The sequence below is a fragment of the Pseudophryne corroboree genome, chromosome 9 (assembly GCF_028390025.1).
Source record: "Pseudophryne corroboree isolate aPseCor3 chromosome 9, aPseCor3.hap2, whole genome shotgun sequence".
NCBI lineage: Eukaryota > Metazoa > Chordata > Amphibia > Anura > Myobatrachidae > Pseudophryne > Pseudophryne corroboree.
Window position 1 is genome coordinate 146511339 of NC_086452.1, and position 27894 is coordinate 146539232.

The window sequence follows — 27894 nt, forward strand, 5'->3', positions numbered from 1 at the left end:
GCAGAGTGAAGAGAATCTCGTATCACTGGAGTGTCTGTTCCGGGAAAGTTGAGAGGCAGGACTGTTGAAAGGCATCTGAGCACAGAGAGTAACAAGGGCTAGAACGGTTGTCGTACCACTTTTTTTCACCTCCCCCTGCATTTTTCCTTTCTTTTCTCTTTCTTATTTTCCTCCTTTCCCCTAACGAAATGGATCGATCACAAGAGACTGCGTTTCGGGTTCTGTTAGTAATTCTGGTTTTGATAAGGACAGTTTGTTTTGGTGAGGGTCCCAGAGAGGTCGAGCAGGGATCTGGAATGGGTTCTGATGGCAAGTATGAATTTGTAGGATCTCAGGATCAGCGCATCACTTTAGTAAAGGCTGGCATCAGTAAGCGCTCTGGTAGTCATGGAGCTCGGAGGCACTGTGAGGGGTTATTGTCTGATGAATATTGTATTTGTAGGAATTGTGAGAATATAGTTGAGGATAGGTGCATCCAGAGATGTCAGTCCAACCTTAATATCAACATGGACCATCATCCGTTGAGTGATTACCACTCACTAGTGGGTAAAGTCTTAAACCAGACCGAATGCTGGGTGTGCTCACAGTTACCTCAAGGTCAGAGCAAGTTAGGATTAGTACCGTACCCTTTAGCAATAGATGAGGTACTCGAATTACGGGGTGGGAGACCGGTGGACAAGAAATTCAATATTTCTAGGCCCCCTAGTTTGAAGCTCCACCAGTATTATGTAGACAGGTCCTTATTGTGTTTTAATATTTCCAATTACCGAAAACCGGGAAATTGGGAAGTGACGTGGAATAACCAGACAATGAACTTTTCACACAGAGCTGATAGGATACCCATAGACTAGACAAAGGGCGATCGGGCACTGGTAAAATTAGTACTGTGTTAATACTGTAGAACCAAAATTTGGACAATTAAACACTCCAAAATATGAAAAAAGAAGAAAAAACTGTGTTTTTTACTTCGATAAATAGCGTTGTCCTGCTTGGTGGTGCGCCCAGAGCCAGAGAGTACATATACTAAAGAAAAGGAGAGAAAGAAGGCTCTTGTGTGGGCGCACTCTTGAAAGGAAAGGAAAATTCCTATAACATGTAGAGAGAGATACTTAAAACATAACTTTTAATGTTGACATTTGTAATAAAAATACTCATATAAATGATCCATATCAAAGAAAGAAATGTGATAATTAGAATTATTAAAAATGTTCTGGTCTGTTTAATCACACTTGGTGATTGGAATGGTTGTAGACATTGATTCGTCTTACCCCCAATTCCCCTGACCAGCACAGAATATCTGTGTTGATGGAACCAAGGAGTGATCATAAGAGTTATTTGATAAGTAAGTCCCACTTGGGCTACTTTATTCAAAGTTGGTTGGTCTCCTGCATTCAAATGAGCTTGACTTTCTGACGTAAGCCACAAAAAATAGTAGTAAGCCTCAAAAGAAGAAAAAAAGGAAAAAGAAAGGGGAAAAGAGAATTAGTGGTGATACTGCTGTTGGCGTCGCAAACACATATGAAGGGAAATGGTCCCAAATCTACAACACCGGGTATTCGCAGGAAGTCTCCTCTCCTGGTACTGACCCGGCCCAACGCTGTTTGGCTTCCAAGATCAGACGAGATCGGGCATTGGCAGCGTGGTATGATAGTAGAGAATTTTTAAGATAGTACACCAATGAGAGTGCACCTATGTAGGAAACGGAAGAAAGAGGAAGAAAAGGAGAGACAGAAAAAAGGAGGAGAAAAAAGGAAATGAAAATAGTATATGGGAGAAAAAAGGAATGAATCAGTATAGCGTAATTGATGGATCTGCTTTCTGCGTTAGACACAGCTCAACAAATCCCACGTCTGTGGTATTGTGCTCCGTGATTGTGCTCCGTGAATCGCAGATGAGAGTCCATGAAACAATAGTGAAGTATGAGCAAGAGGTATGAGAGATATGCTGGGTTAAACTGTCAAAAAAATGTATATATCATCACGAAAGACTAGTGAGAAATTGAAGTGAAATGAAATTACTAATAATTAAACATTGATTTAGAAAATCACATCGGTATTCATCGTGCATACTAGGCTAAAAATAGAAATTCAAAAGAACATGCTGAGGCTCACGATGAGTAAGATAATTATCGGACAATATACTGGCCTCTGCTGGAAAAAAAAAAAAAAACTTAGCATACCAGTATGAATACTTTAACAGATATTGGTTTTGGAAAAATCAGGGAAGAAGAAAAGAGATGAAAAGAAGATTTGGGCTATATATGTTAAGTTATTAGACAGTAGTGCTGTAGCAAAGAGCTGTGTGTGTGCTACACAGGTCCAATGACATAGAATAACATACAACAAATTACTAAAAAGCGCATCAAGGATTGCGGTCTGTGCAGAATATACAAAGAACAGCAGTGGACTTCCAGTCACCAGCACTCTGATAAGAATATATATGTGTGCTACACAGATCTAAACATTTACTGTATAATCAAGCATATTCATAAATGCACATAATGTGTTGTTGTCTGTGCACGCTGTATACAGAGCAGCAGTGGGTCCAATCAGATGTGATGGAAATTAATGCGCATCAAGGGTTGCCGTCTGTGCCAAATATACACAGGACAGCAGCAGACTTGTGGTCATCAGCACTATCTGCCAAAAAATATCTATGTGTGCTACAGGACTATTCACATGCTGTCTAGTAAAACATATGTGATAAATACACAGAGTGTGTTGCTGTCTGTGCAGGATGTGCACAGAGCAGCAGTTGGCTTACGGTCACCAAAATTGGAGAAAGAAGGCAGGTTAGGGCATTGTCATGTGCCCAGGCAGGAGCTGAGAAATCACTCCGTGTGTGGTCCCCCTCTCGGAAAACGCGTTTCGCCCTGACGGGCTTGTTCTCTTCCGGGTTTAGGAGGGTGTGTGCAGCATGAGGTTTTATAGCAGCTAATGAATGTGTGCTGACCATTGGTTGGATGATATCCTGAACGCTGGGCTGAGGATAGCGGCCGCCGCTGTGGAGCGTCTGTCCGTTGCGATGGCGACGGGACGTGACGTGCATTGGGGGGTGGGGATTGTGCAATCACGAGATGCCATTCAATGACTGGCCGTGTGTGCACATGTGATGGCCCTGAAATATCGCGAGATCCCGGGCGCCATCTTTGTGGATGGCAGTTGCCTATTATGAGAGCAGGTAAACCCTTGGCGCCATCTTAGATAATGGCAAGACAGCAGCGCAGGGAAGGGAAAGCTGATTGGAACATAAATGAGAAACAGAATTAGGGGAGCATTATGATGAGTAGGAACCCTGGGTAGAAAGAAGGGTGACTGAAAATTAAAATGGCATAAAATGAAAATTAAAAAAATAAAAATACATTAAGGATTAAAGCAAATTGGCAGATCAGTAATGCAAAAATTATATATTGATACATAGGGAAATGATATGGGAGTAAATGGGGTAAATAAATAATACTATTAAACCTAAAGGGTAATTGGAGGATTAAAATATTATTAGTGAAAAAAGGTAAGAGGTGAGGGGAGGGGGGAAGAAAGGACTGGTACGCACTAAAAGTGTGTGCCAGTGAGGTGAAAAATAGATGACTCGGAAACAGTGTAGATATGAAATGTGAAAGGAGAGAGGGAGGTTGATTGAGGAAAGGGGGGTGCATACTGGTGAGAATGACCACCCATTGAAGGCCTGTGAGTGGGGTGTGGGTAAGGGGATAGACGGGTGAGGAAATGAGGTGGGGAAAAGAGAGGGAAGGTGAGAGTATTTGAAGAAGGAAAGAGTGGCAGGAGAAGGAAGGTCAATTGTGGAAAAATGATGAGAGTTGGAATTGTTTCTAATACTGGGAGGATTATTCACAAGAACACTGCATAATTGATGTTTTCATTCAGGCCAAAAGGCCTGAGACTGTTGTGCCGAAAGATCCATTCACTTTCCTTCTTGTACAGTTCCTTAGTAATGTCTCCACCCCGTATGCCCAAATGGACACGATCTAGACCGAAGACTTTAAGTTCATTGATGGATCCCTTGTGGTGATGGTGAAAATGCCTGGCAACAGAAGTAAGTTGTTTCATTCGGGCAAGGTCTTTCGCTGCGTTGCGTATATTGCCCATATGTTCCAGGACTCTTTCTTTGAGTTTTCGTGTAGTCATACCAACATATTTCAGATTACATCCGCAGGTTATACAGTAAATGACTGCTTGTGTATCACAATTAAAGAAGTGTTGTAATTTCACTGTTTGGCCATATCTGTCCTTAACCGTACTGCTTTTCAATATCTGAGGGCATGATTTACATTTGCCACAGGGAAAAGAGCCTGTGACCGAGGGTTTCTTGAGTGTAGTTGTTACGAAGTGGCTCCGAACTAGCTGATCTTTAATGTTTTTGGATCTACGCCAACTCATCTGTAGAGGTGAATTCAGAAAAGGGGATAAATCTGGATCCAACTGTAGTATGGAGAGATGTTTTGTTACCGCATTCTTGAGCATTCTCCACTCGGGGCAGAAAGTTCCTATAAATCTAATAACATCATCCTGTTCGGGGACCTCTTTCTTCTTCTTGAAAATCAGACTCTCTCTCTTTACCATTGTTGTAGCTGAGTATGCGCGTTTAAGTGATCGTCTACTATAGCCCCTAGTCAGGAGGCGATTAGTGAGTTCTCTGCTCTTGTTTTTGAAGGTGTGTTCTTCTGAGCAATTGCGCCGCAGCCTAATATACTCTACTTTGGGGATGTTTTCCACCGTAGGGGGAAAATGAGAGCTGGTCTGGAAAAGGAGACTGTTGGTTGCAGTCTCCTTCCGATATAGCTCAGTTTCAAGAAAACCTGTGGTGGATTTATAGATGTTCAGGTCCAGGAATGGGACTTTTTCAGCACTGATGGTGTAGGTCAGAGTGATGTTGAGGTCATTGGTATTAAGGATGGTTATGAAATCCATCAGAAGGTCCCTCTCTCCGTCCCAGATGATAAATATATCGTCGATATATCTTAGCCATAATATCACATGAATGGTGTATTTCTCATTGATGGTTTTAAAGACATAAAAGTGCTCCCACCATCCCAAAAACAGATTCGCATACGTAGGTGCACAGGCTGTGCCCATTGCTGTACCTCTCACTTGTAAGAAATTTTTTTCCTGAAAGACAAAATAATTCTTAGAGAGGACAAAGTCGAGTAATCTCAAAAGGAAATTTGAAAAATCTTTCTCGCCTCCTTGATCCAGATAATATTTGACAGCTATAAGGCCTTGATGATGGTTAATGCTAGTGTAGAGTGCCTCTACATCTAGAGTCACCAGAAGAAAATTAGTTTCAAAATGTATGTCATGGATCTTTCGTAATAGATCAGATGTATCTTGTAGATAGGAAGGCAAAGAAAGAACAAAATCCCGAAGATGCAGGTCCAAAAACCTACTTGGTTGTTCCAAAAGTCCGCCGTTGCCAGACATAATAGGTCTCCCTGGTGGGTTGAGGGCATTTTTATGTATCTTAGGCAAAAGATAGAATGTAGGTGTCTTTGGGTTCTGGACTGTGAGATATTGTGATTCCTGCTTTGTGATTGTACATTGGGCTGCGGCTTCTTGTATTAGGTTATTGTAGGCGTTCAAGAATCTGGCGGTGGGATTGCTAAGAAGTTTTTTATAGCATGCTGGATTATGTAGCTGTCTTTGAGCTTCAGTGATGTACATTTCTTGGGGCCAAAGGACAATGTTGCCACCTTTATCCGAAGGTTTTATAACGATGTCACGCCATGTGCCTAATTCCTGGAGTGCTTTTCTCTCCTTGAATTTAAAATTCTGTTTCTCATTTATGTTCCAATCAGCTTTCCCTTCCCTGCGCTGCTGTCTTGCCATTATCTAAGATGGCGCCAAGGGTTTACCTGCTCTCATAATAGGCAACTGCCATCCACAAAGATGGCGCCCGGGATCTCGCGATATTTCAGGGCCATCACATGTGCACACATGGCCAGTCATTGAATGGCGTCTCGTGATTGCACAATCCCCGCCCCCAATGCACGTCACGTCCCGTCGCCATCGCAACGGACAGACGCTCCACAGCGGCGGCCGCTATCCTCAGCCCAGCGTTCAGGATATCATCCAACCAATGGTCAGCACACATTCATTAGCTGCTATAAAACCTCATGCTGCACACACCCTCCTAAACCCGGAAGTGAACAAGCCCGTCAGGGCGAAACACGTTTTCCGAGAGGGGGACCACACACGGAGTGATTTCTCAGCTCCTGCCTGGGCACATGACAATGCCCTAACCTGCCTTCTTTCTCCAATGTTGGTGACCGTAAGCCAACTGCTGCTCTGTGCACATCCTGCACAGACAGCAACACACTCTGTGTATTTATCACATATGTTTTACTAGACAGCATGTGAATAGTCCTGTAGCACACATAGATATTTTTTGGCAGATAGTGCTGATGACCACAAGTCTGCTGCTGTCCTGTGTATATACCCTTGATGCGCATTAATTTCCATCACATCTGATTGGACCCACTGCTGCTCTGTATACAGCGTGCACAGACAACAACACATTATGTGCATTTATGAATATGCTTGATTATACAGTAAATGTTTAGATCTGTGTAGCACACATATATATTCTTATCAGAGTGCTGGTGACTGGAAGTCCACTGCTGTTCTGTGTATATTTTGCACAGACCGCAATCCTTGATGCGCTTTTTAGTAATTTGTTGTATGTTATTCTATGTCATTGGACCTGTGTAGCACACACACAGCTCTTTGCTACAGCACTACTGTCTAATAACTTAACATATATAGCCCAAATCTTCTTTTCATCTCTTTTCTTCTTCCCTGATTTTTCCAAAACCAATATCTGTTAAAGTATTCATACTGGTATGCTAAGTTTTGTTTTTTTTCCAGCAGAGGCCAGTATATTGTCCGATAATTATCTTACTCATCGTGAGCCTCAGCATGTTCTTTTGAATTTCTATTTTTAGCCTTGTATGCACGATGAATACCGATGTGATTTTCTAAATCAATGTTTAATTATTAGTAATTTCATTTCACTTCAATTTCTCACTAGTCTTTCATGATGATATATACATTTTTTTGACAGTTTAACCCAGCATATCTCTCATACCTCTTGCTCATACTTCACTATTGTTTCATGGACTCTCATCTGCGATTCACGGAGCACAATACCACAGACGTGGGATTTGTTGAGCTGTGTCTAACGCAGAAAGCAGATCCATCAATTACGCTATACTGATTCATTCCTTTTTTCTCCCATATGCTATTTTCATTTCCTTTTTTCTCTTCCTTTTTTCTGTCTCTCCTTTTCTTCCTCTTTCTTCCATTTCCTACATAGGTGCACTCTCATTGGTGTACTATCATAAAAATTCTCTACTATCATACCACGCTGCCAATGCCCGATCTCGTCTGATCTTGGAAGCCAAACAGCGTTGGGCCGGGTCAGTGCCAGGAGAGGAGACTTCCTGCGAATACCCGGTGTTGTAGAGTTGGGACCATTTCCCTTCATATGTGTTTGCGACGCCAACAGCAGTATCACCACTAATTCTCTTTTCACCTTTCCTTTTCCTTTTTTTCTTCTTTTGAGGCTTACTACTATTTTTTGTGGCTTACGTCAGAAAGTCAAGCTCATTTGAATGCAGGAGACCAACCAACTTTGAATAAAGTAGCCCAAGTGGGACTTACTTATCAAATAACTCTTATGATCACTCCTTGGTTCCATCAACACAGATATTCTGTGCTGGTCAGGGGAATTGGGGGTAAGACGAATCAATGTCTACAACCATTCCAATCACCAAGTGTGATTAAACAGACCAGAACATTTTTAATAATTCTAATTATCACATTTCTTTCTTTGATATGGATCATTTATATGGGTATTTTTATTACAAATGTCAACATTAAAAGTTATGTTTTAAGTATCTCTCTCTACATGTTATAGGAATTTTCCTTTCCTTTCAAGAGTGCGCCAACACAAGAGCCTTCTTTCTCTCATTTTCTTTAGTATATGTACTCTCTGGCTCTGGGCGCGCCACCAAGCAGGACAACGCTATTTATCGAAGTAAAAAACACAGTTTTTTCTTCTTTTTTCCTATTTTGGAGTGTTTAATTGTCCAAATTTTGGTTCTACAGTATTAACACAGTACTAATTTTACCAGTGCCTGATCGCCCTTTGTCTAGTCTAAGCATTAGTCTATGCTGTTTAAAACAGCAGTCTCTGATCGTTTGGCACGGTTAAAAATCATCGCCTAATTTTGTATATTAATATATTAGTATTGTTCCTTTTTTCACCCCATGATCCTTTTTTAGCAGCTAAGCACAATTACTATTCTGCCTAATCATTGGGATTGAGGAGCAATTTAAGTATATTAGCTATAATTTGCTTGAAACTCTATACTTAATCCTATTATGGCCACATTCTCTCTGAAGACTAAACTACTAAGACGCCAGAATTTGGAAAGTTTTGGGGACCCATTCTCTGAGACCTCTGTACAATCTACCTCAAATTCAGACTGGCGGACCACCTTCTCCAGGCTACAGAAAAGCCTGCAGAAGAGGACACGCCTATCATGGGATGTTACAACTTTAGAAAATTATATCAAACATAAGATTGTACCTCGGGGCCTAAGGCCTAAAATATTCCCATCTTTTCCTCTCGCAACTGATAATTTGAAAACCGAATGGGAGGCAGTGTTGCTCAAATGCTCTCATGAACTATTGCATCTTTTGGTCAAACACGACACTCTACTGATAGACCAGGTTGAGAAGAGATTGACGAACTTGGCAAAACGCTGGAAACGTGGGAAAAAGATCTATCCTTTCAAACGGCCTTCGAGAAACACAAGAAAAAAATAGTCCTATATGAACAAGCGATAGTTGATCGAAAACGCAGCAAATTCATTAGGGACCGACAAGATTTCTCACGTGGTGACATTTTCAGGTGGAATCTCACACCCCTAAATAAGAACAGAAAATGAAGGGTAGATCCCACCTTCTCCGAATTTGAATCCTCGAACAGTGGAGACTCGGCCAGCGAAACCTTTGAAGACAATTCCTACAATCGTGAAGAGGCAGAAGACTTTGCCCCACGTTTTTTAGGACAGGGACAGAGGCCAAGAGGTCGCACCAGAACCCGGGGAAAACAAGGAGAGGGTGAAAGAAGAGGCGACGGACGAAACCAAGATTGGGACATACCAAGGACTGCCCGATACCCGGTCCGACAAAGGAAGACAATACGGTAAACCCGACCAATCCGGCTAAACTTCAGGTCATTAATCTATCCACAACATCTCTATCCCCTGACCATATGGAAGTACTTGCTAAGGGACTTTCATTTTCCCCGGTCAGATCCTTTAATAGATTTGCCTGGGAAAAGGACTTGAGACTATTCGGGAGGAAGCTCCTCCTGAAAAAATTCTTTGCTAGACAAGAACCAAGACTTTCTGAGAACTCTGCAGATCAGGATTGGTCTGCGGAAGACCTCAATGCTATCCAGGAACTAGAACATCTTCGCAGAGAATCTAATATGGATGAAGCATCCACTCAGAGACCTAAGTGCAGACCCAAATCCTCTTTTTTCCCTCCCGATAGCAACTGCCCAGAGATCAAGGTCTTCTTGAATAGAGTGTCGAAAGAATTTGATGACATCTATGCACAAACCAAAAACGGACTTCATCAATTTCCAAATAATCTTAAATTCAAGGAGAGAAAAGCACTCCAGGAATTAGGCACATGGCGTGACATCGTTATAAAACCTTCGGATAAAGGTGGCAACATTGTCCTTTGGCCCCAAGAAATGTACATCACTGAAGCTCATAGACAGCTACATAATCCAGCATGCTATAAAAAAATTCTCAGCAATCCCACCGTCAGATTCTTGAACGCCTACAATAACCTAATACAAGAAGCCGCAGCCCAATGTACAATCACAAAGCAGGAATCACAATATCTCACAGTCCAGAACCCAAAGACACCTACATTCTATCTTTTGCCTAAGATACATAAAAATGCCCTCAACCCACCAGGGAGACCTATTATGTCTGGCAACGGCGGACTTTTGGAACAACCAAGTAGGTTTTTGGACCTGCATCTTCGGGATTTTGTTCTTTCTTTGCCTTCCTATCTACAAGATACATCTGATCTATTACGAAAGATCCATGACATACATTTTGAAACTAATTTTCTTCTGGTGACTCTAGATGTAGAGGCACTCTACACTAGCATTAACCATCATCAAGGCCTTATAGCTGTCAAATATTATCTGGATCAAGGAGGCGAGAAAGATTTTTCAAATTTCCTTTTGAGATTACTCGACTTTGTCCTCTCTAAGACTTATTTTGTCTTTCAGGAAAAAAAATTCTTACAAGTGAGAGGTACAGCAATGGGCGCAGCCTGTGCACCTACGTATGCGAATCTGTTTTTGGGATGGTGGGAGCACTTTTATGTCTTTAAAACCATCAATGAGAAATACACCATTCATGTGATATTATGGCTAAGATATATCGACGATATATTTATCATCTGGGACGGAGAGAGGGACCTTCTGATGGATTTCATAACCATCCTTAATACCAATGACCTCAACATCACTCTGACCTACACCATCAGTGCTGAAAAAGTCCCATTCCTGGACCTGAACATCTATAAATCCACCACAGGTTTTCTTGAAACTGAGCTATATCGGAAGGAGACTGCAACCAACAGTCTCCTTTTCCAGACCAGCTCTCATTTTCCCCCTACGGTGGAAAACATCCCCAAAGGAGAGTATCTTAGGCTGCGGCGCAATTGCTCAGAAGAACACACCTTCAAAAACAAGAGCAGAGAACTCACTAATCGCCTCCTGACTAGGGGCTATAGTAGACGATCACTTAAACGCGCATACTCAGCTACAGCGATGGTAAAGAGAGAGAGTCTGATTTTCAAGAAGAAGAAAGAGGTCCCCGAACAGGATGATGTTATTAGATTTATAGGAACTTTCTGCCCCGAGTGGAGAATGCTCAAGAATGCGGTAACAAAACATCTCTCCATACTACAGTTGGATCCAGATTTATCCCCTTTTCTGAATTCACCTCTACAGATGAGTTGGCGTAGATCCAAAAACATTAAAGATCAGCTAGTTCGGAGCCACTTCGTAACAACTACACTCAAGAAACCCTCGGTCACAGGCTCTTTTCCCTGTGGCAAATGTAAATCATGCCCTCAGATATTGAAAAGCAGTACGGTTAAGGACAGATATGGCCAAACAGTGAAATTACAACACTTCTTTAATTGTGATACACAAGCAGTCATTTACTGTATAACCTGCGGATGTAATCTGAAATATGTTGGTATGACTACACGAAAACTCAAAGAAAGAGTCCTGGAACATTTGGGCAATATACGCAACGCAGCGAAAGACCTTGCCCGAATGAAATAACTTACTTCTGTTGCCAGGCATTTTCACCATCACCACAAGGGATCCATCAATGAACTTAAAGTCTTCGGTCTAGATCGTGTCCATTTGGGCATACGAGGTGGAGACATTACTAAGGAACTGTACAAGAAGGAAAGTGAATGGATCTTTCGGCTCAACAGTCTCAGGCCTTTTGGCCTGAATGAAAACATCAATTATGCAGTGTTCTTGTGAATAATCCTCCCAGTATTAGAATCAATTCCAACTCTCATCATTTTTCCACAATTGACCTTCCTTCTCCTGCCACTCTTTCCTTCTTCAAATACTCTCACCTTCCCTCATTTCCTCACCCGCCTATCCCCTTACCCACACCCCACTCACAGGCCTTCAATGGGTGGTCATTCTCACCAGTATGCACCCCCCTTTCCTCAATCAACCTCCCTCTCTCCTTTCACATTTCATATCTACACTGTTTCCGAGTCATCCATTTTTCACCTCACTGGCACACACTTGTCCCCTTCACTTTTTAGTGCGTACCAGTCCTTTCTTCCCCCCTCCCCTCACCTTTTACCTTTTTTCACTAATAATATTTTAATCCTCCAATTACCCTTTAGGTTTAATAGTATTGTTTATTTACCCCACTTACTCCCATATCATTTCCCTATTTATCAATATATAATTTTTGCATTACTGATCTGCCAATTTGCTTTAATCCTTAATGTATTTTTATTTTTATTTTCATTTTATGCCATTTTAATTTTCAGTCACCCTTCTTTCTACCCAGGGTTCCTACTCATCATAATGCTCCCCTAATTCTGTTTCTCATTTATGTTCCAATCAGCTTTCCCTTCCCTGCGCTGCTGTCTTGCCATTATCTAAGATGGCGCCAAGGGTTTACCTGCTCTCATAATAGGCAACTGCCATCCACAAAGATGGCGCCCGGGATCTCACGATATTTCAGGGCCATCACATGTGCACACACGGCCAGTCATTGAATGGCGTCTCGTGATTGCACAATCCCCGCCCCCCAATGCACGTCACGTCCCGTCGCCATCGCAACGGACAGATGCTCCACAGCGGCGGCCGCTATCCTCAGCCCAGCGTTTAGGATATCATCCAACCAATGGTCAGCACACATTCATTAGCTGCTATAAAACCTCATGCTGCACACACCCTCCTAAACCCGGAAGTGAACAAGCCCGTCAGGGCGAAACGCGTTTTCCGAGAGGGTGACCACACACGGAGTGATTTCTCAGCTCCTGCCTGGGCACATGACAATGCCCTAACCTGCCTTCTTTCTCCAATTTTGGTGACCGTAAGCCAACTGCTGCTCTGTGCACATCCTGCACAGACAGCAACACACTCTGTGTATTTATCACATATGTTTTACTAGACAGCATGTGAATAGTCCTGTAGCACACATAGATATTTTTTGGCAGATAGTGCTGATGACCACAAGTCTGCTGCTGTCCTGTGTATATTTGGCACAGACGGCAACCCTTGATGCGCATTAATTTCCATCACATCTGATTGGACCCACTGCTGCTCTGTATACAGCGTGCACAGACAACAACACATTATGTGCATTTATGAATATGCTTGATTATACAGTAAATGTTTAGATCTGTGTAGCACACATATATATTCTTATCAGAGTGCTGGTGACTGGAAGTCCACTGCTGTTCTTTGTATATTCTGCACAGACCGCAATCCTTGATGCGCTTTTTAGTAATTTGTTGTATGTTATTCTATGTCATTGGACCTGTGTAGCACACACACAGCTCTTTGCTACAGCACTACTGTCTAATAACTTAACATATATAGCCCAAATCTTCTTTTCATCTCTTTTCTTCTTCCCTGATTTTTCCAAAACCAATATCTGTTAAAGTATTCATACTGGTATGCTAAGTTTTTTTTTTTTTTTCCAGCAGAGGCCAGTATATTGTCCGATAATTATCTTACTCATCGTGAGCCTCAGCATGTTCTTTTGAATTTCTATTTTTAGCCTAGTATGCACGATGAATACCGATGTGATTTTCTAAATCAATGTTTAATTATTAGTAATTTCATTTCACTTCAATTTCTCACTAGTCTTTCGTGATGATATATACATTTTTTTGACAGTTTAACCCAGCATATCTCTCATACCTCTTGCTCATACTTCACTATTGTTTCATGGACTATCATCTGCGATTCACGGAGCACAATACCACAGACGTGGGATTTGTTGAGCTGTGTCTAACGCAGAAAGCAGATCCATCAATTACGCTATACTGATTCATTCCTTTTTTCTCCCATATACTATTTTCATTTCCTTTTTTCTCTTCCTTTTTTCTGTCTCTCCTTTTCTTCCTCTTTCTTCCGTTTCCTACATAGGTGCACTCTCATTGGTGTACTATCATAAAAATTCTCTACTATCATACCACGCTGCCAATGCCCGATCTCGTCTGATCTTGGAAGCCAAACAGCGTTGGGCCGGGTCAGTACCAGGAGAGGAGACTTCCTGCGAATACCCGGTGTTGTAGAGTTGGGACCATTTCCCTTCATATGTGTTTGCGACGCCAACAGCAGTATCACCACTAATTCTCTTTTCCCCTTTCCTTTTCCTTTTTTTCTTCTTTTGAGGCTTACTACTATTTTTTGTGGCTTACGTCAGAAAGTCAAGCTTATTTGAATGCAGGAGACCAACCAACTTTGAATAAAGTAGCCCAAGTGGGACTTACGTATCAAATAACTCTTATGATCACTCCTTGGTTCCATCAACACAGATATTCTGTGCTGGTCAGGGGAATTGGGGGTAAGACGAATCAATGTCTACAACCATTCCAATCACCAAGTGTGATTAAACAGACCAGAACATTTTTAATAATTCTAATTATCACATTTCTTTCTTTGATATGGATCATTTATATGGGTATTTTTATTACAAATGTCAACATTAAAAGTTATGTTTTAAGTATCTCTCTCTACATGTTATAGGAATTTTCCTTTCCTTTCAAGAGTGCGCCCACACAAGAGCCTTCTTTCTCTCCTTTTCTTTAGGATACCCATAGACTCTGAACTTGTACGCCAAATAGCCAACAGTGGGAGGTATTTTCGGTATAAGTATACTTGTGGAAGCAAGACCATGTGGGTTGAAAAAGTATCGCCAGGGTATTGTGCTCATATCATCCAGCCCGATACTTGTACTGAGCAGATGGGAGAACTAGGGATTGGTTTCGTCACTTGGAAAGTTTGTAATATGGTGATGTTATATTTTGTCCCCTATGTTCTCCCAGATGATGCCTATTTCATATGTGGGAGGAAGGTGTACAAGTGGCTTGCCCCGAGCTCAGAGGGATTGTGTTATATTGGGAGAGTACTGCCAGAGGTCATGACCATAACCCATGATAAGATGAAAAACGTTCACTGCAGTGCTCAGGCTCCTTATACTCATACTCACTATGAACACATCATCAAGAGACACCTCATAGATAGGACAGAGCACGCAGCCTCTGATTTGATCCACGAATCCACCGGGATTCAATTCCTTCTCACATTAGACATCACCCGTACTGCCAGAGGATTTATAAATTATAGGTATATCCATGTGCTAGCGAACTTGATAGATTATATCACTGAGATGTATAACGACACCTTCAGCTATACGGGAAGGGAGTTACAAGCTTACAAGCAGGAACTGATTCAGCACAGGATGGTCCTTAATTATATCACAGACATGACAGGTGGGTACTGTGTTACTCTGGCAACTCAATATGGTGTGAAGTGCTGTACGTATATTACGAACAGCACTGACGACCCCACGGAGATCATCGATCAAAAGATGGACGATATCTTGCAGTTGAAGTGGGAGTTCAGGAGGAAGCACAACCTTACCTTAGCAACTATGAGTAATGAACTGACCGGCTCGGTCTCATGGTTGAACCCACGAAATTGGTTCTCAGGTTTAGGAGAATGGGCTCCAAATGTTATTATGAGTGTAGGGAAGCTTCTCCTTTGTATCCTGGGAGTTATCATAATTATTGGTTCGATATTTAGGTGTGTTCGAATTCTGACGCGGTGCAAGCACGGCACAAAGTTGATGAGTCTAAGGAGCGAGGGCGCTGTTATAGCAGCAGATTTAATTTATGACCCATCCATAGAGACAGTGTTATGATAAGGATTGCAAATGAATTTCATGGCCTGTTTCTTTCACCCGTTTTTCTTTTGTTTCCCCCTCTGCCCAGATACATCCATCCTGAAAAGACATCAGCCCTACCCAAAATGTTCATGTGAATGTATTTTAGATATGTGTCTTATCTTCATCTCTGCAACCTCCAGTTAACAGCACACATAGTCGACAGGTGATATCCACATATACTAGCACTCACATATGTTCCCCCTCCATGTATCATCAACTAAATGTGCACCCCATTTGTTGGAACAAGAAGCCGAAAAGAGCTCGGTAGTGTTTGTTGGCCCATTTACAGACCCTTAGTACGGGAAGAGAAGGATTTAATGTATACTTCGCAATACCTCGAAGCTTATTTAGAACATATACGGCACAATGATACATGCCCCTCAGACATGAATTCATACATACATGCTTTCTACTATCCCACTAGGTCATACATTTCCCACCTACAACTCTCCACCCGACCATCCAAAACTTCTGTAGATAATGTATAGATATTTTTCTGTTTAGTGATTAGATAGTGGCAGTTATTGGTGACTGCCAAAGGGTGGACTGTCAAAGTTGAATAACATTGCAGTACATACATTACATACAAACTACGCACAGATGGCTTCCGTGCGCAAACTTGCTCCGCCATGCGTGCGCATATTCGCAATTTGCGTATGGTCACTCCCGCGGACCTGCGTATTAGCATGTGGTATGAGTATTTACGGTAGAGTTTGTGAACGCATGGAAAAGCCATCAAAACACATTACATATTTAATCCAAATAGTACACATTTTACACATAGCCTCCCTGCACTACAGCAGCAAGATACAGCAGTTTAAATGGTAACAGAACAAAGGGATTCACCTTTACAGGATAGGAGGGGACAGAACAAGGTTATAAGGTGGGGTTTGGTATCCAGCTGTAGGGTATTTCAAGGGTAACATTCCGGTGTTGGTTTGAGGAAGATCGCATGTTCCTGCGGATAGTTATGTGCAGGAGCAGAATATAGATATAAACTGTATTTACTGTACATTATGTATGCGGCGGGAATTCAGAGGAGACCACCCACAAGAGCAGTTGGAACAGACATCGCCTACCTATTCAAACCGACCTATGACCTCTCCTGTACTGTAAATGACCATCCCTGTGTCCAATGGACAAAGAGATTACAGTATCCATTGTGTTATGTTTTGGATGAATTGTATAAAGAGAGCCTGCAGCAGGCCTGGTCAGACACAAGACTCACAAAGTTATCTATTAGATGACCGAGGACCGGACCGGGTAGCGCGGCGAATCCACTCACGTATGTACCATTGAATGTAGCCATTATTCTGTTGTATTGTATTGTTTATATTGTAACCACCTTTCAGCATTAATACGCTGTGGTGTCGGAACCCAGTGGTTTAACTTAGAGATGAGCGCCGGAAATTTTTCGGGTTTTGTGTTTTGGTTTTGGGTTCGGTTCCGCGGCCGTGTTTTGGGTTCGACCGCGTTTTGGCAAAACCTCACCGAATTTTTTTTGTCGGATTCGGGTGTGTTTTGGATTCGGGTGTTTTTTTCAAAAAACCCTAAAAAACAGCTTAAATCATAGAATTTGGGGGTCATTTTGATCCCAAAGTATTATTAACCTCAAAAACCATAATTTCCACTCATTTTCAGTCTATTCTGAATACCTCACACCTCACAATATTATTTTTAGTCCTAAAATTTGCACCGAGGTCGCTGTGTGAGTAAGATAAGCGACCCTAGTGGCCGACACAAACACCGGGCCCATCTAGGAGTGGCACTGCAGTGTCACGCAGGATGTCCCTTCCAAAAAACCCTCCCCAAACAGCACATGACGCAAAGAAAAAAAGAGGCGCAATGAGGTAGCTGTGTGAGTAAGATAAGCGACCCTAGTGGCCGACACAAACACCGGGCCCATCTAGGAGTGGCACTGCAGTGTCTCACGCAGGATGTCCCTTCCAAAAAACCCTCCCCAAACAGCACATGACGCAAAGAAAAAAAGAGGCGCAATGAGGTAGCTGACTGTGTGAGTAAGATAAGCGACCCTAGTGGCCGACACAAACACCGGGCCCATCTAGGAGTGGCACTGCAGTGTCACGCAGGATGTCCCTTCCAAAAAACCCTCCCCAAACAGCACATGACGCAAAGAAAAAAAGAGGCGCAATGAGGTAGCTGACTGTGTGAGTAAGATAAGCGACCCTAGTGGCCGACACAAACACCGGGCCCATCTAGGAGTGGCACTGCAGTGTCACGCAGGATGTCCCTTCCAAAAAACCCTCCCCAAACAGCACATGACGCAAAGAAAAAAAGAGGCGCAATGAGGTAGCTGACTATGTGAGTAAGATAAGCGACCCTAGTGGCCGACACAAACACCGGGCCCATCTAGGAGTGGCACTGCAGTGTCACGCAGGATGTCCCTTCCAAAAAACCCTCCCCAAACAGCACATGACGCAAAGAAAAAAAGAGGCGCAATGAGGTAGCTGACTGTGTGAGTAAGATAAGCGACCCTAGTGGCCGACACAAACACCGGGCCCATCTAGGAGTGGCACTGCAGTGTCACGCAGGATGTCCCTTCCAAAAAACCCTCCCCAAACAGCACATGACGCAAAGAAAAAAAGAGGCGCAATGAGGTAGCTGACTGTGTGAGTAAGATAAGCGACCCTAGTGGCCGACACAAACACCGGGCCCATCTAGGAGTGGCACTGCAGTGTCACGCAGGATGTCCCTTCCAAAAAACCCTCCCCAAACAGCACATGACGCAAAGAAAAAAAGAGGCGCAATGAGGTAGCTGACTGTGTGAGTAAGATAAGCGACCCTAGTGGCCGACACAAACACCGGGCCCATCTAGGAGTGGCACTGCAGTGTCACGCAGGATGTCCCTTCCAAAAAACCCTCCCCAAACAGCACATGACGCAAAGAAAAAAAGAGGCGCAATGAGGTAGCTGACTGTGTGAGTAAGATAAGCGACCCTAGTGGCCGACACAAACACCGGGCCCATCTAGGAGTGGCACTGCAGTGTCACGCAGGATGTCCCTTCCAAAAAACCCTCCCCAAACAGCACATGACGCAAAGAAAAAAAGAGGCGCAATGAGGTAGCTGACTGTGTGAGTAAGATAAGCGACCCTAGTGGCCGACACAAACACCGGGCCCATCTAGGAGTGGCACTGCAGTGTCACGCAGGATGGCCCTTCCAAAAAACCCTCCCCAAACAGCACATGACGCAAAGAAAAATAAAAGAAAAAAGAGGTGCAAGATGGAATTGTCCTTGGGCCCTCCCACCCACCCTTATGTTGTATAAACAAAACAGGACATGCACACTTTAACCAACCCATCATTTCAGTGACAGGGTCTGCCACACGACTGTGACTGATATGACGGGTTGGTTTGGACCCCCCCCAAAAAAGAAGCAATTAATCTCTCCTTGCACAAACTGGATCTACAGAGGCAAGATGTCCACCTCATCATCATCCTCCGATATATCACCGTGTACATCCCCCTCCTCACAGATTATCAATTCGTCCCCACTGGAATCCACCATCTCAGTTCCCTGTGTACTTTGTGGAGGCAATTGCTGCTGGTCAATGTCTCCGCGGAGGAATTGATTATAATTCATTTTAATGAACATCATCTTCTCCACATTTTCTGGATGTAACCTCGTACGCCGATTGCTGACAAGGTGAGCGGCGGCACTAAACACTCTTTCGGAGTACACACTTGTGGGAGGGCAACTTAGGTAGAATAAAGCCAGTTTGTGCAAGAGCCTCCAAATTGCCTCTTTTTCCTGCCAGTATAAGTACGGACTGTGTGACGTGCCTACTTGGATGCGGTCACTCATATAATCCTCCACCATTCTTTCAATGGGGAGAGAATCATATGCAGTGCCAGTAGACGACATGTCCGTATCCGTAATCGTTGTCAGGTCCTTCAGTCCGGACCAGATGTCAGCATCAGCAGTCGCTCCAGACTGCCCTGCATCACCGCCAGCGGGTGGGCTCGGAATTCTGAGCCTTTTCCTCGCACCCCCAGTTGCGGGAGAATGTGAAGGAGGAGATGTTGACAGGTCGCGTTCCGCTTGACTTGACAATTTTCTCACCAGCAGGTCTTTCAACCCCAGCAGACTTGTGTCTGCCGGAAAGAGAGATCCAAGGTAGGCTTTAAATCTAGGATCGAGCACGGTGGCCAAAATGTAGTGCTCTGATTTCAACAGATTGACCACCCGTGAATCCTTGTTAAGCGAATTAAGGGCTCCATCCACAAGTCCCACATGCCTAGCGGAATCGCTCCGTGTTAGCTCCTCCTTCAATGTCTCCAGCTTCTTCTGCAAAAGCCTGATGAGGGGAATGACCTGACTCAGGCTGGCAGTGTCTGAACTGACTTCACGTGTGGCAAGTTCAAAGGGCATCAGAACCTTGCACAACGTTGAAATCATTCTCCACTGCGCTTGAGACAGGTGCATTCCACCTCCTATATCGTGCTCAATTGTATAGGCTTGAATGGCCTTTTGCTGCTCCTCCAACCTCTGAAGCATATAGAGGGTTGAATTCCACCTCGTTACCACTTCTTGCTTCAGATGATGGCAGGGCAGGTTCAGTAGTTTTTGGTGGTGCTCCAGTCTTCTGTACGTGGTGCCTGTACGCCGAAAGTGTCCCGCAATTCTTCTGGCCACCGACAGCATCTCTTGCACGCCCCTGTCGTTTTTTAAAAAATTCTGCACCACCAAATTCAAGGTATGTGCAAAACATGGGACGTGCTGGAATTTGCCCATATTTAATGCACACACAATATTGCTGGCGTTGTCCGATGCCACAAATCCACAGGAGAGTCCAATTGGGGTAAGCCATTCCGCGATGATCTTCCTCAGTTGCCGTAAGAGGTTTTCAGCTGTGTGCGTATTCTGGAAACCGGTGATACAAAGCGTAGCCTGCCTAGGAAAGAGTTGGCGTTTGCGAGATGCTGCTACTGGTGCCGCTGCTGCTGTTCTTGCGGCGGGAGTCCATACATCTACCCAGTGGGCTGTCACAGTCATATAGTCCTGACCCTGCCCTGCTCCACTTGTCCACATGTCCGTGGTTAAGTGGACATTGGGTACAACTGCATTTTTTAGGACACTGGTGAGTCTTTTTCTGACGTCCGTGTACATTCTCGGTATCGCCTGCCTAGAGAAGTGGAACCTAGATGGTATTTGGTAACGGGGGCACACTGCCTCAATAAATTGTCTAGTTCCCTGTGAACTAACGGCGGATACCGGACGCACGTCTAACACCAACATAGTTGTCAAGGCCTCAGTTATCCGCTTTGCAGCAGGATGACTGCTGTGATATTTCATCTTCCTCGCAAAGGACTGTTGAACAGTCAATTGCTTACTGGAAGTAGTACAAGTGGGCTTACGACTTCCCCTCTGGGATGACCATCGACTCCCAGCAGCAACAACAGCAGCGCCAGCAGCAGTAGGCGTTACACGCAAGGATGCATCGGAGGAATCCCAGGCAGGAGAGGAATCATCAGAATTGCCAGTGACATGGCCTGCAGGACTATTGGCATTCCTGGGGAAGGAGGAAATTGACACTGAGGGAGTTGGTGGGGTGGTTTGCATGAGCTTGGTTACAAGAGGAAGGGATTTACTGGTCAGTGGACTGCTTCCGCTGTCGGCCAAAGTTTTTGAACTTGTCACTGACTTATTATGAATGCGCTGCAGGTGACGTATAAGGGAGGATGTTCCGAGGTGGTTAACGTCCTTACCCCTACTTATTACAGCTTGACAAAGGGAACACACGGCTTGACAAATGTTGTCCGCATTTCTGGTGAAATACTTCCACACCGAAGAGCTGATTTTTTTGGTATTTTCACCAGGCATGTCAACGGCCATATTCCTCCCATGGACAACAGGTGTCTCCCCGGGTGCCTGACTTAAACAAACCACCTCACCATCAGAATCCTCCTGGTCAATTTCCTCCCCAGCGCCAGCAACACCCATATCCTCCTCATCCTGGTGTACTTCAACACTGACATCTTCAATCTGACTATCAGGAACTGGACTGCGGGTGCTCCTTCCAGCACTTGCAGGGGGCGTGCGAATGGTGGAAGGCGCATGCTCTTCACGTCCAGTGTTGGGAAGGTCAGGCATCGCAACCGACACAATTGGACTCTCCTTGTGGATTTGGGATTTCGAAGAACGCACAGTTCTTTGCGGTGCTTTTTCCAGCTTGAGTCTTTTCATTTTTCTAGCGAGAGGCTGAGTGCTTCCATCCTCATGTGAAGCTGAACCACTAGCCATGAACATAGGCCAGGGCCTCAGCCGTTCCTTGCCACTCCGTGTGGTAAATGGCATATTGGCAAGTTTACGCTTCTCCTCCGACAATTTTATTTTAGGTTTTGGAGTCCTTTTTTTACTGATATTTGGTGTTTTGGATTTGACATGCTCTGTACTATGACATTGGGCATCGGCCTTGGCAGACGACGTTGCTGGCATTTCATCGTCTCGGCCATGACTAGTGGCCGCAGCTTCAGCACGAGGTGGAAGTGGATCTTGATCTTTCCCTAATTTTGGAACCTCAACATTTTTGTTCTCCATATTTTAATAGGCACAACTAAAAGGCACCTCAGGTAAACAATGGAGATGGATGGATACTAGTATACAATTATGGATGGACTGCCGACACAGAGGTAGCTACAGCCGTGGACTACCGTACTATACTGTGTCTGCTGCTAATATAGACTGGTTGATAATGAGATGTTGTATGTATGTATAAAGAAGAAAGGAAAAAAAAACCACGGGTAGGTGGTATACAATTATGGACGGACTGCCGAGTGCCGACACAGAGGTAGCTACAGCCGTGGACTACCGTACTATACTGTGTCTGCTGCTAATATAGACTGGTTGATAATGAGATGTAGTATGTATGTATAAAGAAGAAAGGAAAAAAAACCACGGGTAGGTGGTATACAATTATGGACGGACTGCCGAGTGCCGACACAGAGGTAGCTACAGCCGTGGACTACCGTACTGTACTGTGTCTGCTGCTAATATAGACTGGATGATAATGAGATGTAGTATGTATAAAGAAGAAAAAAAAACCACGGGTAGGTGGTATACAATTATGGATGGACTGCCGAGTGCCGACACAGAGGTAGCTACAGCCATGGACTACCGTACTGTACTGTGTCTGCTGCTAATATAGACTGGTTGATAATGAGATGTAGTATGTATGTATGTATAAAGAAGAAAGAAAAAAAAACCACGGGTAGGTGGTATACAATTATGGACGGACTGCCGAGTGCCGACACAGAGGTAGCTACAGCCGTGTACTACCGTACTGTACTGTGTCTGCTGCTAATATAGACTGGATGATAATGAGATGTAGTATGTATAAAGAAGAAAGAAAAAAAAACCACGGGTAGGTGGTAAACAATTATGGACGGACTGCCGAGTGCCGACACAGAGGTAGCTACAGCCGTGGACTACCGTACTGTACTGTGTCTGCTGCTAATATAGACTGGATGATAATGAGATGTAGTATGTATAAAGAAGAAAGAAAAAAAACCACGGGTAGGTGGTATACAATTACGGATGGACTGCCGAGTGCCGACACAGAGGTAGCTACAGCCGTGGACTACCGTACTGTACTGTGTCTGCTGCTAATATAGACTGGATGATAATGAGATGTAGTATGTATAAAGAAGAAAGAAAAAAAAACCACGGGTAGGTGGTATACAATTATGGACGGACTGCCGAGTGCCGACACAGAGGTAGCTACAGCCGTGGACTACCGTACTGTACTGTGTCTGCTGCTAATATAGACTGGTTGATAATGAGATGTAGTATGTATAAAGAAGAAAGAAAAAAAAAACACGGGTAGGTGGTATACAATTATGGATGGACTGCCGAGTGCCGACACAGAGGTAGCTACAGCCGTGGACTACCGTACTGTACTGTGTCTGCTGCTAATATAGACTGGATGATAATGAGATGTAGTATGTATAAAGAAGAAAAAAAAAACCACGGGTAGGTGGTATACAATTATGGATGGACTGCCGAGTGCCGACACAGAGGTAGCTACAGCCGTGGACTACCGTACTGTACTGTGTCTGCTGCTAATATAGACTGGATGATAATGAGATGTAGTATGTATAAAGAAGAAAAAAAAAACACGGGTAGGTGGTATACAATTATGAATGGACTGCCGAGTGCCGACACAGAGGTAGCTACAGCCGTGGACTACCGTACTGTACTGTGTCTGCTGCTAATATAGACTGGATGATAATGAGATGTAGTATGTATAAAGAAGAAAGAAAAAAAAACCACGGGTAGGTGGTATACAATTATGGACGGACTGCCGAGTGCCGACACAGAGGTAGCTACAGCCGTGGACTACCGTACTGTACTGTGTCTGCTGCTAATATAGACTGGTTGATAATGAGATGTAGTATGTATAAAGAAGAAAGAAAAAAAAATCACGGGTAGGTGGTATACAATTATGGATGGACTGCCGAGTGCCGACACAGAGGTAGCTACAGCCGTGGACTACCGTACTGTACTGTGTCTGCTGCTAATATAGACTGGATGATAATGAGATGTAGTATGTATAAAGAAGAAAAAAAAAACACGGGTAGGTGGTATACAATTATGGATGGACTGCCGAGTGCCGACACAGAGGTAGCTACAGCCGTGGACTACCGTACTGTACTGTGTCTGCTGCTAATATAGACTGGATGATAATGAGATGTAGTATGTATAAAGAAGAAAGAAAAAAAAAACCACGGGTAGGTGGTATACAATTATGGATGGACTGCCGAGTGCCGACACAGAGGTAGCTACAGCCGTGAACTACCGTACTGTGTCTGCTGCGACTGGATGATAAATAATGATATAAAAAATATATATATATCACTACTGCAGCCGGACAGGTATATATTATATAATGACGGACCTGCTGGACACTGTCTGTCAGCAGAATTAGTTTTTTATAGAATAAAAAAACACCACACAAGTCACACGACGAGTGTTTAACTTTTTCAGGCAATCACAATATAGTATACTATACTGGTGGTCAGTGTGGTCAGGTCACTGGTCAGTCACACTGGCAGTGGCACTCCTGCAGCAAAAGTGTGCACTGTTTAATTTTAATAATATGTACTCCTGGCTCCTGCTATAACCTATAACTGCTCCCCAGTCTCCCCCACAATTAAGCTGTGTGAGCACAGTCAGATATTATACATAGATGATGCAGCACACTGGGCTGAGCACAGATATGGTATGTGACTGAGTCACTGTGTATCGTTTTTTTCAGGCAGAGAACGGATTATATTAAATAAAACTGCACTGGTGGTCACTGGTCAGTGGTCAGTCACTAGTAAACTCTGCACTCTCTAGTACTCCTAAGCTCCAGTAAATCAAGTGTCTCTGTCTCAATCTCACTCTCTCTCTTCTAATCTAAATGGAGAGGACGCCAGCCACGTCCTCTCCCTATCAATCTCAATGCACGTGTGAAAATGGCGGCGACGCGCGGCTCCTTATATAGAATCCGAGTCTCGCGATAGAATCCGAGCCTCGCGAGAATCCGACAGCGTCATGATGACGTTCGGGCGCGCTCGGGTTAACCGAGCAAGGCGGGAAGATCCGAGTCGCTCGGATCCGTGTAAAAAAAGCTGAAGTTCGGGCGGGTTCGGATTCCGAGGAACCGAACCCGCTCATCTCTAGTTTAACTACAGACTGGTGTCGTGTCTTTCTATCCCTGCTAAGGTTTAAAGTGTAATTTCATCGCACTGCATTGCTGCATAAGGTTTAAAGTGTATTCATTGGGTGTGTACACGCTGTGTGTACTTTGTACCGTCAGCGCGGCGTTTGTACGCAAAGTCCATACACGGTATGGGACTCTGTACGCTAACAGCGTCAAAGGTGCGTAGAGTGTGTATTAAGTTTAGCGGCCGCAGCGGCTCCATGGTAAAGTGTATTTAAAGTGTGTATAAGGTATAGCTTTTCATTCCTGTATATAAATCAGCATTATCAGTTACCACCCAGAAATGCCCCTTTCCTGTCAATCATTCACCGATCAGTAGTGCGACTGAAAATCGTCGCTTGAACACCAGCAAATCTACTAAGTTTTGTGTAAAATAACTTACAGCATGTGCTCTGCTTACCATGCGCATGCGCAGTTAGCAACAAATCGCAGCATAGCGAAAATCGGCAATGAGCGAACAACTCGAAATGACCCCCATGGTAACAATGGATTGGCGTATAGCTAAGGTAGTGCCATTATTTAAAAAGGATGTAAAAATCATCCGGGTAACTACAGACCGGTTAGTTTGACATCTATAGTGGGGAAAATATTGGAAAGAATTTTAAGGGATAGCATACAGGAGTATCTGCAGACCGCTAAGATTATTAGCAAGAACCAGCATAGGTTTGTGAGGGACAGATCATGTCAAACTAACTTAGTTAGCTTCTATGAGGAAGTGAGCGGCAATCTTGACCAGGGAAAAGCAGTGGATGTGGTCTACTTAGATTTTGCAAAAGCCTTTGATACAGTGCCTCACAGGAGACTGATCATCAAATTAAAGGAGCTTTGCCTAGGAAAAACTATTTGTACATGGATAAGTAACTGGCTGGATAACAGGGTACAGCGAGTAGTGGTCAATGGGATGTCCTCAAGCTGGGCACCAGTTGTCAGCGGAATACCACAAGGGTCCGTACCTGGGCCACTACTGTTCAACATATTTATCAATGACCTAGAAATAGGCCTGGAAAGCACAGTGTCAATCTTTGCAGATGATACTAAACTGTGTAGGGTAATTCTTTCAGAAATAGATGTGTAGTCTCTACTGAATGACTTATCTAAACTTGAAATCTGGGCGTCTAAATGGAGAATGAGGTTCAATATAGAAAAATGCAAAGTTATGCATTTCAGGACTAAAAACAAACTTGCATCCTACATATTAAATGGGGAAAGTCTAGGGGTAACAGTATTGGAAAAAGATTTTGGGGTACTCATTGATAATAAGCTTAATAACTGTATACATTGTCAAAGCGCAGTAAAGAAGGCAAGTAAGGTGCTAGTATGCGTAAAACGGGGAATTGAGACAAGGATTGAGAGTGTAATCATGGCGCTGTACAAATTATTGGTACGTCCGCACCTGGAATATTGTGTTCAGTTTTGGGCACCACAGTATAAAAAAGATATCGGTGAACTTGAAAGGGTTCAAAGGCAAGCTACTAAATTGATTAAAGGGCTAGAGGGACTGGATTACGAGTAAAGGCTTACTAGGTTGAATATGTATACACTGGAAAAGAGGCGTCTAAGAGGATACATTATTAATATCTTTAAATATGTAAAGGGACATTACAAAGAGTTATTAGAGGAATTGTTTATTAAAAGAACTCTGTATAGGAAACAAGGGCACTCACTGAGGCTAGAGGAGAGAAAATTCCATACGCAACGTAGGAATGGGTTCTTCACTGTTCGGGCAATAAGGATTTGGAATTCCCTGCCAGTGAATGTGGTAATGGCGGACTCTCTAAATGCATTTCAAAATGGATTGGATAAATTTCTGATTGAAAAAGATATCCAAGGTTATAACATTTAAAATACTGACATTGATAATGCTGGAGGAACATGATTTATAGTTGTTAACTAGACATAAAACATTACTTCAGCAGGTACATTATAATGAACTCAGGTTAATACAGAATACAGCTTGAATACGATGGGCATTTTGCCTCTATTCAACCTCATTTACTATGTTACTATGTTACTATGTAAACTGGCAGATGTTAAAAGAAAAGGTTTAGGCCAGCAAAAAGCAAAATACAGTATAATGAAATTTTAGAATTATTAAAAAAGGCCTTTTACAGGTAACAAGTAATGGGTTACGAACTTAGAGCTGTTCTGCAACAATGAAAAAGAGACTTGTCTGGGCCATTAAGGAATATGGTAAGAGGTTTGTAAGATGGTATGTTACAGATAATGTTTTCAATAATTAATTTGGCTCACAGTGCATGCCATAAATATAAAACAAAAAAAAAAATATATATATATATATACAGTAGTATAATACTATAAAAATCAGATAATCATTGTGAATAAGTCTACATTCTAAGGGTGACGGTGTGAGATCCCTTTAATCCAAGGATAAGATTCCAGCACGTTCAAACCGCTATATGTAGACTTACCATACCATCTCTTTAAATCGTGATGCTCATAGATTACACCGGTTCGGTGGCTGATTAAAACCAGGTGAAATGCAGGCTTGAAGTTAGCTAGCTAAAGGACCTGTATAATTCATTAGTGTCACAGTTTAAAGCGGCATTTACCTATGCATGAAAAAGTGAATCTGTTATTTCTCATCGA

At 43.3% G+C, this 27894-nt stretch overlaps 3 pseudogenes; 2 read left to right on the plus strand and 1 right to left on the minus strand.

The window, feature by feature from the left end:
* Positions 1 to 1537: 1537 nt before the first annotated feature.
* LOC134963243 (5S ribosomal RNA) lies at positions 1538 to 1656 on the minus strand (annotated as a pseudogene).
* A 5706-nt stretch (positions 1657 to 7362) lies between these two features.
* Positions 7363 to 7481, plus strand: LOC134963477 (5S ribosomal RNA; annotated as a pseudogene).
* A 6310-nt stretch (positions 7482 to 13791) lies between these two features.
* LOC134962124 (5S ribosomal RNA) lies at positions 13792 to 13910 on the plus strand (annotated as a pseudogene).
* The last annotated feature ends 13984 nt before the right edge of the window (positions 13911 to 27894 follow it).